Source organism: Lissotriton helveticus, chromosome 5_1 (assembly GCF_964261635.1).
Source record: "Lissotriton helveticus chromosome 5_1, aLisHel1.1, whole genome shotgun sequence".
NCBI classification, from domain to species: Eukaryota; Metazoa; Chordata; class Amphibia; order Caudata; family Salamandridae; genus Lissotriton; species Lissotriton helveticus.
In genome coordinates, this window is record NC_136065.1 from 1,601,770,369 (window position 1) to 1,601,785,746 (window position 15,378).

Here is a 15,378-nt window from a genome sequence, read left to right on the forward strand (position 1 = left end):
TATGTGGCTTGCTGTATAAAATTAGATCTGCTTTGTCTGTCTGTGTCGAAGAGGTATGCTACTTGGAGGTTGGTTCACTCAGTGGTGCCTGACTTGACCGTCTGCATGGCCCTGGCCTGCTGTGTGCTAATTATTATCCTGGAAACAGAGACTCAGAGTAGGCACTTTAGAAATGATGCATGTATGTAATACTGTCGCCTCTGAAAGTGAAAGTGTTATTTTTGCACTACACACCATACCTTATATTTTTCCTCCAGGGTGTTTTAATATCCCTTTCTGTTTTTCCATCGGCAATTACAGGTCAGCACTTACCCTGTGCGATGGGAAAAACATTAACTCAGGCTTACCATAGCAATACACAGTTCCGCATCCGCCAGGCAGGCAGTTGACAGTGTGGTCACCAAGATTGATCGACGGAGCGCCCGATGGAATGGAGGAGTACCGCGAATAAGAAGAATGGCTGGATGCATGCAACTTTCATTTTTGACCAGGACAACTACAGCATACAGTTACAGTATCCACTTCACTTGTCCTTATCTTTTAAATAATGTTATTGTTGTGAACTTCTATGAGTGTGACTCTGTGCGTTTGCTCTCTGCTACAAATTCATCCCTACACCTGTTTGATAAGTTTCTTTGCTATTTCTAAAACCTAACCATCCATTTAGCAAATAACTTCATGCATGCACCTCCTTTATGTCCAATAAAATATTTATGGATATCTTTGTATCCAAAGATTTGTTTTTCTTTATTTGTTGTTTGTCCATGCTGTGTTGTTTTTTTCTCTCTCCAAAAAACTTTCCCAAAAACCCCCATTCCCATCCATTTTTCAAACCCTCTTCCCCGGGGCTGTGTGGTTTTCATTGAGGTGTGACTAAATGACACCAATAATTCCACACGCTTGCTGCGGAGGATAAGGTCAAAAGCAAAAGAAAATCAATTTCAAGGCAGGTCAAGGAATCTGAGGATATATTCTTATTCTGCTTGATACACACCCATGAGTATTTGTAAATCAATTCAGAATTTCATGTCTGCCATCGAGTGGATTTATCATCAACAACATCCTCCTACACATGACTAAAGCTTACGCTGCTCTGTCCTTCAGTACTAGTTCTTGTAGCAGCCATAATCCACGCAAATAGTAGTTAACTTTTGATTGAATACTTTAGCATTGCTTAGGCTACAATTTATGGCACTGTTCTTGTGTACTGTACTATCGTACTGTTCTAATGCTCCTCTCAGGCCACTCAATGTCTCATTTCCTTTTTTTTCATATGCTGCTACTGCCACTGTGTACCACTATTATTGCCACCACAACAATGCCATTTCATCCGTCCAGGTTTCCATAGCCAACCTCAATCGCCATTTGCCATGCAGCCAGCCCTGTGCCTAGCCCTATTCTCAAACACGAATCACAGGTAAGATAAGCATTTTGGGGGAGGAAGAATAATGGAGTAGGAGGAAAGGAGAGACTGACGGTAGTACTAGTAAAGTAGTAGGACAATTGAATTCACTAACTCTGTCAGTGGCAATTTTGTACACATTTGGGTGATTACTTAGACAATTTGAATCAACCAGCCAGTTAAGTTTCAGGAAAACAAACGTACAGTTAACCCCACCCTGCCTCCCCCACAAAACTGTAAAAACACGTATAGTATGTTGAAGTGGAAAATAAATAATTATTTACACCCTAACAAAAATAAACTATCCCACAAGACCCGACCCACTCCCCTCCCTAACCCCAACCAATGTTCATGAAATAAATGTCCCCAAAAGTTCAAAAACCCCAACGCCCAATTCCCCCCCCCCCAAAAGTCTTTAAAAAAGAGGCAAGGGACAGTTTCTACTTTGGCCGGCGGTGTCCTGTGGCCAGGTGGTCCCGCAGCTCTCTCCGGAGGGCCTTGAGCAGGATTTTCTGGCTCTCCACCTCCTGCTCAAGGTAGGCCACTCACAGGATTAGGCGGTGCACAGGCGCCTTGCAGGTACTGTGGGGGGCAACTGTTGGTTGCGCTGCTCGGCGGCGGCGGGCGGCTGCCAGACCACGGCGCCGTACCACTGGAGGATTGCACTGGCTGGATGACCCAGAGGCAGTGGAGGAGGATGCAGCTGTTGTTGTACCTGACGACTCCTCCTCCTGGGCCACCAGCCGCCAATATTCGGCGACAATTGCCTCCAGCTTCCAGCGCCTGACCCGGATAGCCAACTCCTTCCTCGATAGTTTAGAAGGAGTATCTATATGAAGAAAGAAAAAAATACTGTAACCAATACTCTTTAACCCCTTCTGCGCTCATGACGAAAAATTACAACTTCTACTTTCCTCGGCTTTGCTACTCTGGCACGGACGGGCGGTGTTACATGCTCTTCAAACTAACACTCTTCCTCCAGTGACCGTCTACTCTGTCTACTCTACATACACCTATGCTATCTATGAGGAAGATACCATCCAGGCATCCATCCATTCAAAGTAAATGTCAATCATTCTTCTTAATTTCTCAACTGGACAACCCCTACTTTTTCTCACCGACAAACACCCTTTTTATTTAATTTTGTAAACCACCACCCATGCATCCGTGCTTGATTTGCATTTGAATTTGACCCAAAGGATATATTGCGCACACATACAGTTTCTGTTTCACCCACCCAGGCAGTCCTCTTTTCTTTCTCCTTCCACCCATCCTTGCTTCAACCGGCAATGCATCAGATTCCTACCAGCCACCTCTACCTGCATTCAAAAACACGTATCATTCTTTTCCAGGCATTAATTTAACTCGCTCGTCCTTCCTCCTTCCTTACACCCTTCTTTCCCTTTTCGTTCATCCCTTTCATCAAGTTCATCTCTGATCTGACTTGGCTTCTCGATAAAACTTTCACAGCTGAGTTGAAGTCAAATTTAAAGGAGGCCATTGGTTACTCGTCAACTCCCGCCGCTAATGCTATTGCCAATGCGAAGTCAAGGGTGACTGTCTTCTACCTTGTTGAAAAAAACTTAGATCTAAATTTGTTAGTCTTCTTAACAGTAAAGTGTACTTGTACTGTACAGCATACACCCCTGCAGAGAGCCTACTCTGCATTCTCAATAAGTAAGGAATGTAATAGCTTACCACTGCCCGCCACTACCGAGGCATCCCCCACAGCAGTTCCTGCTGGCACTGGTGGCACCGCATCTGCCCCTGGAGTGACCACCTCCCCGCTGGCCCCGGCACTGGTTTTTGTCTGGGCAGATAGTGTTCCGCCTAGAAAAAACATTTCATATTTTTAGATGTCATATACACCTGTTGTAATTTAACAGCGATTAGATTGAGCATTAGCAAAAGATATCTTAGTTCTAGCTGTTAACTTGACATTTGACGGACTCCATTTTGTATTCATGGCAGCCATTTTGACTGCCGCATGTTACCTCATGCCGACCATGTGTTATGTCCTATCTTCCTGTCCATAGCACTTGAATCTGCCCAGCAACAGGCTATTATTAGCGTCCACTTGTATTGCCGCTGACCGTTAGGGTTCATTCTGTTAGTGATTATCCTTAGATTGGAATGTGTTAGCCTAACCCCCATGACTGTTAGGTCCTCCCACTGATCGATTGTGCTTCTCAACATTACCTTATATGTACATAAAATGTGCTCTTGTGCTTTGTACCGCCTTTCCTGAGCCCCTGTGTGGGTATAAATAAACCATGCGTTCTTAACTCGTGGTGCTACTTCTTGCAATACCGAAGGGTACTGTTTGAACTGTAGCACCACCTCATGAGGTGTAATAAATGTTATGTTTTCTATTTCCAGTTTCTGTGCCAACTTCTTTCAATTTGGTCTGAGGACTTCGTGCAGAGAAGGGCAAACCCCTTGCACTAGCGGGTCTGGCTGAGGCCTGCACGACACACCACTCCCTATTTTGTCTAGGAATGTAAAAAATATGTTACTACATAAACAAATGTAATTATTTGTGACTCTCTAGTCTAAACTAAAAATTCCCCATTCGGAAGGGGAGGGTGTTTTTATTTATGCTTAGCCATAATATGCTACACTTTTTGGCACAACCGATGAATGCTTGCTTTTTAACGCGCACCATTTTTCTCATAACAGACAGAAGATTCCCTTCTACGAACAAGAGCAATATGTTACTCATCATCATCACCACCAGTACTTTAAGTTCCAACCAGGTGAGGGTTCTCCCAAAATTAATGTGTAAATCAGCGACTTCAATGTACACATCTGCGGCGACCCTATGTTAAAAACACTAGCAACTATGGGGTGCCACATGATAACGGGGTTACATTTTGAACACACAAAACAGGGAATTGCGCTGAACCTTATGCTAGATGAGCATGACCTCTTATTCACCATGAGTATTGCTCCACCACTATCCACACAAAGTGAACCTACTTTCAAGGGTAGAAGCCCCGGGACCTTTATAGATTTGATTCTACTTTCCAGATCTATTATAAGCCTCCTCTTGGCCTTCCGTATAACACCGAGCGCACACAGCGATCACAATCCAGTCTGTGTGTCGTTAGGAGGGAACCTTATGAAAAAAAAGGAAAAAGTCGAAGGAGGAAACAAGTTGCAACCTATAAATGGAGGGTGACGCATTAAATGGAACAGGTCATACCGCCCGTCTTCCTTGATAGGCTTAAAAATGATTGTGCTGCTGAACTTTCAATCTGTCTTAGCACTGAACCCTCGGGTGAAGGAGTCCTTAAAGCCTTCAAAAGCATACCCTTTCGTGTAGGAAAGATGTTACATGTCAAGGGGGGAAAAACCCTATCGGGAGACCCTAAATGGTTCTGCCATAATTGCTCTAAAGCAGCCAGAGACCTGAAGAAGGCGCTTAACAGAATCCCCTGGGATAGATTCTTGATCCGCACATTCCGATTAACTTATAAAAGGGTGCTAGCTAACAGGAAAAAGGAGTTGAGAAACGAGCTCTGGAAGGAGCTTTTAGATCCTGTGACCCTAGAAAGTAGCTCTAGATTCTGGTCTACAATTAACCGCTCACCTTTTTTAACGTTAGGGGTCAAAGAAGTGGGGTCAAACATCACAGAGGATGAATGGGTGTCCCATTTTACCACAATCTTTAAGGATACCATTATATGTCCAACACAACCAAGAGAGGAGTGGGGGTCGGCCTCTGTGGTGTTCTCAGTCGTGGGAATGATGGAGGGAATTAATAACCTCTCAAATAAGAAGGCACTTGGTCCGGACGGTATCCCCCCTGACCTGTTTGAAGCTAGTCCCCTATTCTGGGCCCCAATTTTGACAGCAGTGGGAAACGCAGCAGCGGAAAAGGGTTGCCCACCCTCCTGGGGATTATCAACAATTGTACCCGTTTTCAAAAAGGGAGATCGAAACAGTACTTTAAACTACAGGCCTATATCCCTAATTGACTCCATCATAAAAGTCCTAGGGGGCATTATATTAAAGAGGCTGACTACCTGGGCGGAGGAGAAAGAGATTATTTCTGACACAGGGCATTCACAGGGCAGGGCACAGGGCATTCAACTTTGGCCCAATGCCTGAAACTCTACTTGATTTTGGGCAAGTACACCCTTTCACGTCCAGGGACTATCTACATGGCCTTCATGGACCTTTCCTCGGCTTTCGACTGTGTCAACCGGGGAAAGTTGTGGCAGTCCATGGAGGCCATGGGGGTAGAGCAACATCTGGTGAACTTCCTAAAAGATCTACACAGAGACACAAAGGCAAACGTTAGATACACCATGGATCTCAAGGTAACAAGAAATTTTAGAACTAGTCGGGGGGTCAGGCAAGGGTGCATCCTGGCCCCCTTTCTTTTTAACCTTTATATAAATAACCTTGAAGAAACATTGGTTGACACAGGGGCGGATTACCCCTATGTGGGTCGTCGGGGACTGCCCGTCCTGCTGTATGCGGACGATGCTGTCCTCCTAGCCCGCACCCCGAAAGGGCTCCAAACAATACTTGACGCCTTCCACAGGTTTATGGCTAGTCGTGACCTATCCATTAACAATACAAAATCTTATGTGATGCAGGTGGGGAAAGGAGCAAAAAAACAGTACCCATTTAGGGTAAATGGCACCAGGGTGCCTTCATGCACCACTTTCTCCTACCTGGGTGTCTTCTTGGATCATCAATTGAACTGGGCCTCACTCCTGAACAAATAACGGGGAGAAGTTATAAGGGCTAACGCAGCGCTCTTTAATTTTGCTGCGAGAATGGGCAATAGACCAGTGGGGGCCATGTTGAAGGTTTATCGTGCAAAAAGCTTCTCGATAGCTAGTTATGGAAGTGAATTATGGGGATACAGTAACCTTGAGTGTCTCCAGGTGGTCGAAAATACATTTTTAAAACAGCTCCTGTGTGTCCCACAGGGGACATCCAATATGTCCGTGCATGAAGAGACTGGTATGCCTTTTATCAGTGATACCCTGTCCTTGCGTCCCCTCACCTTTTGGCTCCAATGCTGGCTCAATAAACAGCTTGGCTTAACTCATAGTCTCTTAAAAGAGACATTGAGCCTAGATTGTATGACCAAGATTCCCTGAATGAAATACCTCAAGACTAGTTTCGGGAAGGAGGGACGCCTGGATTTGTTTTTAAACCCAGAAGGAATCACTAGTAAAGACGTAGCGTATATTAAACAGTCCTTCACTACAAGATAAATAATGGAAAGGCAGGAAAAGGACCTGCTGAAGCCCAATGTGTGTTGTCATATGATGCTCAAAACCTCGACATGTGAGGAACCATACCTACTTTGGCCACTACCAGCCTATGAGAGATTTTTATTAACTAGGTTTAGGTTTAATTTGTTTCATTTTTTAATAGCAGTCCCAAGGGGGTGTCATAGAGGGACAGTGCTAGCACCCTGTGGCTGCGACAATTTGTCTCTACAGGACTTGCTGCACTTCATGTTCTTTTGTAAATATTATGAATTCCCCAGGGCTTTTTATCTTAAACCTATTTTAAAAAGATTGCAATTTGTACAAGCTCGCCCTGCGCTACTGTATTTACAATTGTTAAAATCCGATTGTATACCCCATGTGACCCGCTTTTTAAAAAGCTCATTGAAGTATAGAAAATGCCTGGATACATAGAACTGTATAAGTAAATCCCCCGAATGATGTTTTTATCAATGTGCAATAGATGGATTTTGATGTTACGAAATTTTTTTTTAAATAGTGTATACTGTAACATGTCTTTTAATTGAAAGTTTGAAATATATCTGGTTTTATGAACTTTTATGGTTTTGTACAAAAAAAAAGTACTTTTGAAATTGAAATTGAAACTATATCACCCCTGAAAGCAATGTTTTTTTCAGTGAATCTCTAAGGTTTTTTAAATGCTAATTTCTAACTATAACGTCTCTAAAACCTATGATATTTTCAGCGTATTTCAAAGCTTTTTTAAATGCTAATTTCTAATTATAACGTCTCTGAAACCTATAGCTTTTTTCAGTGAATTTCTAAGGTTTTTTAACTGCTAATTTTTAAATGTGATAGTAGTTATCCTGATTTTCTACTGATTTTTTAAAAATGTTTACTTGTTTATTTATAAATATTTTATTCATTAAGTAGCAATATATATTTTTCTGAAAATTGAAAAAAAATAAAATTCAAAGTGAAATATTGATACTTTTTTTGTTTTCCTTTTTTATTTCTTCCCCAAAAAAATTCCAATTTTTTTTCGGATTCGCGCACCCAAAGCGTACACATCACGGTTGGTGCGCGGATTCTATCTGGCATTTTAGAAAAGTCGTGAAGGATCAGCGTACGGTGTGCGTCGGCTGCATGTTTTTCAGTTACATCATATACATTTAATTTTTACGTGATGTGCGCGATTGGTATGCGACCAGTCCGCGACTCCTGCTCCCGCGCATTCGCGACACATGCGCATTACTGTACGAGATGCTTGCGCGTTGGCGGGTCCCGCGTGACATCATATACGTGCTGGGGTGCGCTGGGTGCACGACTCCCGCAAAAAAATGTATGTTCTAAAATGATATGTATGTGTCTTTAATATACATATTAGGTTATCTAAGATATTTATAAAAATAATATATTTGTACTTATAATAAACGTATATTATTTTTAAATATATTTTAGCGAAGTCGGGTGTGTGCATCGTGAGCGCAGAGTGCGCGGGTCCCAAGTGACCTCAAAAACAAAGATTTCATTGGTTCATCACATTTCCCACTGTAACTATTGAAGGACCACACCCATATTAATCATTCTTGTTGAGCATCTTTAGAGAGACATCTCTTTTCCTACAAGAACCCTTTTGCTTGTTTTTTCTGGTGTTTTTCAAAAAATATCAAACTAAATGGCATCTGGACAGCAGCAGGAGGAAGTATTGTCTGAAGAAGAATTCCTGCAGGAGGCACCACGTCCACAGAGGCCGTAATCCTTTGCGTGGAAATTCTTCACTTTTCCACCTGGGGACAAGAAAGTAAATTCAAGAAAGGTGACGTGCAAAATGTGTGACCAAGTCCTGTCAAAAGGCAGTGAAAAAAAATACTCTTGTGGCGCTGCTTCTTTGTACAAGCATCTCGGGACCACATATCCTCTCAATCTTGCTCAGGAGGAAATGAGGCAAGCTGCTTTAAACCCCTCACCTGCTGTGGCAAGTCTGTCTGGAGTGTCCTCAGGAACACTTGCAATGGACATTAGGCGAGAATTTGCCTTTCTCGAGCAACACTGCGTGAAGCGTAAGAAACATATACTTCGATGAGCAGTTGGTGGATGCAGTTTGTGCTGTGCAATGCAACCATCGTTGTTACTTTTTTTTTTTTTGTTTTTGGAACGATAAGCAATTCCAAGTTTTCTGTTTTGTTAGTTCTTGTTTGTTCATTTTTTGAAAAAAAAAACCAAAACAATTGAAAAAAAATACAAAAGAAAAAAAAGTACAGAACTACCTTATCTGGTTAAAGAAAGAACAATAATTGCAAGGTAATGTGTGAAAGTTTGGATCAATACATGTACGCAGCATGATTGACTGAAAGAATGCATTAGTAGTGTATGGTGAATTTATTGGTGAAGATTTATGAGGAAGTACTGCAGCGTGACACTGCAAGCTCTTTAGCTGCACTGCACTGTGGCACTTTCGAAGCACATGGATGTGACATATGTACATGAATATGTTGCAACTCTGTAAGTCAAAGTTGCGCCTTGCTACACCTGTTCTAGGATGGCGGAGCATTCACACACATCCCCAGATTTGCGATTTCTCATAAATCTGGAGATGTGTCTTGTTCTATGGATGTTGCATGGGAACACCCACAGCAACACCTATGGAATGCCCCTTCACCACAAAGTTATGTGTATGAAGGGGTTGTATTTACAAGGAGAGGAAAAACCATGCAGGGTGGCTTTTCCTCTCTCCTGGCGCCATCACTATGTTACAAAAAGTGACGTATTGGTGGCGCAGGGTGCTTGTAAATCTGCCACATAAGTGCTTAGGTATTGGCAGACTGATACAATAAGAACATAGTGCTGGATGGATAATTGAAGAATTGCATGAGACTGACAGGAGGTATCCTACGCTGCATGGGTACTACTTCAGTATTTAATGGAGTGGACCAATGGTATGTATCTGCTTAGAGATTTGTAGGGATTATGCACAGAATATTTTATGTGTACTGGTGTTGGTGCCTAGGTCATTTTATAAGAATACCACAAGTAACTGGAATGATGACAGTGCTGCAAACAGAGTGAACACTTAATTTATAAGTGCCTACGTATTGGTGAAGGGATAGGATAAGTAGATAGTGGTAGATAAGGGATTAAAGAAGTGCATGTGACAAACTGGACGATTGCTACACTGCATGAGTACTAACTGGGTATTTAGAAGAGTGTATCAATAGTATGTAGCTAGTTAGAAGTCTGCTTGGATAATGTACAAAATATTATAGCTATACTTTTGTTAGTAGCTAGGCCATTCCATAAGTACATGACTAGTAACTAGAATAATTACAGTATTATAAACAGAGTATATAGTGAATTTATAAGTGCTTAGGCATTGGTGGAGAAATAGGATAAATAGATAGTGCGGGATGGGTGATTGGAGAAATGCATGGGACAGACAGGAGGATTCCTACACTGCATGGGGACTAACTGGGTATTTAGAAGAGCGTATCAATAGTTTGTAACTGGTTCGAGGTGTGCATGCATAGTGTACAAAATATTGTACCTGCACTTTTGTTAGTGGCTAGGCCATTCCTTAAGTATATGACTAATAACTGGAGTAATTTCAGTGCTGCAAAGAGAGTGCATGCTCTATTTATTAGTGCTTAGGTATTGGCAGAGTGATAGGATACGTACATAGTGCTGGATGGTAAAATGGAGAAGTGCATGGGACAGACAGAAGAATTCATAGACTGCATAGTTACTAACTGAGTATTTAAAAGACTGTATCAATGCTATGTAGCTGATTAGAGGTCTGCATGCATAGTGCACAGAATATTGTAGCAGTACTAGTTTTACTGGCTTGGTCATTCCTAAGTACATGACTAGTAGCTAGAATAATTTCATTGCTGCAGAGTACATGTTGAATTTATAAGTGCTTAGGTATTGCGGAGTGATAGGATACGTAGATAGTGCTGGATGGATGATCGGAGAAGTGCATGGGACAAACAGGAGGATTCCTAGGTTGCATGGGTAGTACTTTACTAAGTAGCTGGTTAGAGGTTTGTGTATATGGTGCACAGCTGAATGTAGTTGTGCATTGATAGTGTTTGGATTACTTAATCTTACCTTGACAGTAGTACATATCAAAAAAAACTAAACATTTGGATGGTCTAGGCCTTTAGAGCCAGAGAACTAGGTCAGCAGAGCTGCTTTAGAGCCAGAGAACCAGGTGTCAAGAGCTGCTCTAGAGCCTAAGAGCTAGGTCAGCAGAGCAGCTCTAGAGGGAGAGAACCAGGGCAGCAGAGCTACTATAGAGGGAGAGAACCAGGGAAGCAGAGCAGCTCTAGAGCCTAAGAACCAGGTCAGCAGAGCTGTTCTAGAGGCAGAGAACCAGGTCAGCAGAGCTGTTCTAAAGGCAGAGAACCAGGTCAGCAGAGCTGCTTTAGAGAGAAAGAACCATGCAGCAGAGCTGCTCTGGAACCAGAGAACCAGGTAAGCAGAGCTACTTTAGAGCCTAAGAACCAGGTCAGCAGAGCTGCTCTAAAGCCTGAGAACCAGGTCATCAGAGCTGCTCTAGAGGCAGAGAACCAGGTCAGCAGAGCTGATTTAGAGCCAGAGAACCAGGTCAGCAGAGCTGCTCTAGAGCAAGAGACCCAGGTCAGCTGAGCTGCTCTCGAGGTCGAGAACCAGGTCAGCAGAGCAGCTGTAGAGCCAGAGAAACCAGGTCAGCAGAGCTGCTTTAGAGGGAGAGAACCAGGTCAGCAGAACTGCTTTAGAGCCAGAGAACCAGGTCAGCAGAGCTTTTAGAGAGAGAGAACCAGGTCAGCAGAGCTGCTTTCAGAGCCAGAGAACCAAGTAATCGGAGCTGCTTTAGAGCAATAGAACCAGGTCAGCAGAGCTGCTCTAGAGGCAGAGAACCAGGTCAGCAGAGCTGATTTAGAGCCAGAGAACCAGGTCAGCAGAGCTGCTCTAGAGCCAGAGACCCAGGTCAGCAGAGCTGCTCTCGAGGTCGAGAACCCGGTCAGCAAAGCAGCTGTAGAGCCAGAGAAACCAGGTCAGCAGAGCTGCTTTAGAGGGAGAGAACATGGTCAGCAGAACTGCTTTAGAGCCAGAGAACCAGGTCATCAGAGCTGCTTTAGAACAATAGAACCAGGTCAGCAGAGCTGCGTTAGATCCAGAAAACCAGGTCAGCAGAGCTGCTCTGGAGGCATGGAACCAGGTCAGCAGAGCTGCTTTAGAGGAAGAGAACCAGGTCAGCAGAGCTGCTCTAGAGCCAGAGAACCAGGTCAGCAGAGCTGCTTTAGAGCCATAGAACCAGGATAGCAGAGCTGCTTTAGAGCCAGAGAACCGAGTCACCAGAGCTGCTCTAGAGCCAGAGAACCCGGGCAGCAGGGCTGCTTTAGAGCAATAGAACCACATCAGCAGAGCTGCTTTAGAGGCAGAGAACCAGGTCAGCAGAGCTGCTCTAGAGCCTAAGAACCAGGTCAGCAGAGCTGCTCTAGAGCCAGAGAACCAGGTCAGCAGAGCTGCTGTAGTGCCAGAGAAACCAGGTCAATAGAGCTGCTTTAGAGCAAGAGAACCAGGTCAGCAGAGCTGCTTTAGAGGGAGAGAACCAGGTTTAGAGCCAAGGGACCAGGTCAACGTTCTGCTCTAGAGCCAGAGAACAAGGTCAGCAGAACTGCTTTAGAGCCATAGAACCGGGTCAGCAGAGCTGCTTTAGAGCCAGAGAACCAGGTCAGCAGAGCTGGTGTCAATCCAGAGGACCAGGTCAGCAGGGCTGCTCTGTGGCCTATGAACTGGGTCAGCAGAGCTGCTCTAGAGCCAGATAACCAGGCCAACAGAGCTGCTGTAGAGCCAGAGATACCAGGTCAGCAGAGCTTCTTTAGAGGGAGAGAACCAGGTCAGCAGAGCTGCTTTAGAGCCATAGAACCAGTTCAGCAGAGCTGCATTAGAGCCAGAGAACCAGGTCAGCAGAGCTGTTATAGAGCTAGAGAACCAGCTCAGAAGAGCTGCTCTGTAGCCTTGAACTTGGTCAGCAGAGCTGCTCTAGAGCCAGAGAACCAGGTCAGCAGACCTGCTGTAGAGCCAGAGAAACTAAGTCAGCAGAGCTGCTTTAGAGGGAGAGAACCAGGTCAGTAGAGCTGCTTTAGAGCCAGAGAACCAGGTCAGCAGAGCTGCTCCAGCTGACACTGACTGACTGACACTGACTGACACTGATTAACTGACACTGACACTGACTGACACTGACTGACACTGATTTACTGACACTGACTGACTGACTGACACTCTCTACCTCTCTCTACATGCACACGTAGGCACATATATATGCATTTACATATATGTATGTGTATATATATTACCTACTGGCGGTTGCCAGTAGGTAGTTATAGTTGGGATCTATTACCCATAGGAAATCCGCAACATTCTAATGGCAATAACTTTGGCGCCAATTGATGAATCTTCTCTAAATTTTTCGAACTTTTGGCCAGCTCAGTTCCGCTCCTTCCCTGAAAGTTTGTGGGTGATCCATCAAGCAGGGGCCGAGAAAAAAGGGGGTCCCAACATGTGTTTTCCCCATGGAATTTCCCATAGGACCTTTAGCCACGGCTACAGCCCAAACGGCTGAACGGAATTACACCACATTTGGCAGAGAGGTAGTCCTCAGTTCTGACTTGTGCCTTTTGCTTATATGGTGTCAATCTGTTCAGTAGGTCCTGAAAAAATAATGGTTAAAGTCATTTATATATCTATGGGCGCGGTGGATCTGCGGATTGTTCGAGGATTGGCATCGTAGCATAAGCGCACCATTCCGATCACGTGCTCAATGCTAATTGGCTGTCAAGCGGTTGTAAACATTTGAAACCAGGAACTGTTGGCAGCCATTTTGTGCCTCAGTAGAAGCAAGGCTGAGGAAGTTAGTGGAATATGTGTGCAAAACAGAGGAAGGGAGCAGGGTAGAAATAATTTTACCCTCTAGACCTGCTTAGGGGGTTCCCAGAAGGACACCCAGGGCCCACATTTTTTATTTTTAAAACGGCAGGTGCGTGTAGGGTACGCGGACTGTGCCATAAAATTAATCAAATAAAACTGAGCTTTTTTTATATTTAGACGCCTGGGGAGGTAAATACCGGGGGCAAAATTATAACATTTTATAGGGGGGCCCTTATAAATAGACCTCGGGGCTAATTAGCGGGAGCAAAATTATTAAAATTTATGGTGGGCCCAGAGGGCCTACCATAAAACGTGCACACCAGGGGGCCGCACTTCCGGGGCTAAAAAAAAAATGGTTGTGGGGGGGGACTGCAAGGTGTTGAAAGTCCCAGGGACCAGCACTGCCTGGGCTTCATGTATTGTGGGAGGGCCGGTACCTGCAGTGTCTATCCCACCCTCCCATAGCAAGGAGATCTTTTCTCTCTTTCAAAATGTAAATGAGATTGCTTTTCCACCTTGCGAGCTGCATGTTAGTAGGTCTCCATGTGGAAAAGCGATGCCGGCTCCCAAACGCGTAGAAGGTGTGCACCAAAGGCGCTGGAGTCGCACACCCTCCAGATTATGAGTCATTCATCCAGTGCGTGCACACCAGGGGGCCGCACTGAGCTGGGTGCGCGACTTTTAATTTTACCGTAAAAAAATAATCCCTATCGGTAATTTCTAATATTCCCAGGGACCCTATCCCCCGGGTCTTATAAAAAATGTTGGGGATCGTGGGGCAGAGCCACAATGCCCCCATGGTCCCGCTGGCTTCCTGAGTTCTTCGGGAGCCGGCATTGCTTTTCGGCATGGGTAATGCTATTTTGCATGTGGAAAAGCAATCTGGTTTGGATTTTGAAAGTAAGAACAGATTTCACTGTTGTGTCTTTCAAAATGCAAACTAAGTTTGCTACGGGAGGGCGGAAGGTGCGAGACTCACGCCCTCTCATAGTAAACAGCAGTATCCCGGGGTAGGCACCCGGGACACTGTAGGAGCTGGCCCCGGGGTGTGGCAGTCTCCAGGGCCTTCGAGGACTCTAGGCATAGGGTCACGCAGTCTGCCTCGCACAATACACTATAAAAGAAGAGAAAGTGAGAAGAGATGATTTGTGATGTGTTTAGGCTTGAGAGCCTGGATAATCATTAAATGGGGTCTGGCAGTGAAGTGCGTACTTATTCTGGAAGAAGTCTTTTGGGGTCTTGCGAAAGCAAGTCAACTTTAATAATTGCCTCTCGCTGTGTGTACTTGCAAGGTTATCTGATTTGCTTGTATGTTAAAAACAGAAACTTTTAGCACCTCTTTTTGATTGGTTGTGAAGCATTGTAAGAAGACGTATTAGCGACCAATCCCTTTCCCAGCGCAGATTTTGAAAAATATTTGATTGGCTGTTGTGTGGTTCAGTCTATCTTCCTGATCCTAATGTTGATTGGCTTGTTTTTCCTATGTGACATTACGATACCCTCACCATGTACGTAGCCCATTTTGTGACCCACTTTATTTTACTATGCATTTCAAAAACTAGTTGTGGTAGGGTGTTTTTAACTTAAACTGTGTACTGTGCTTATGAGTTTGTTGACTGTAAAGGTATTTAAAAATATTATTCTATTTTCTATTCTATCATAATTGTGCTGACTTTTCTCCTTTAGAGTGGAGTACTATGTTCTATTATAAAATGTATAATTCTTCAAACCATCCTTGAAAGAAAAATGGTCATGTTTTCAAAATAATTTTAATGACTCTTTTATATTCATCATATGGGTGAAATGCAAAAATTCTTTTACATTCATTGGTATCACGCGTTGGACCAC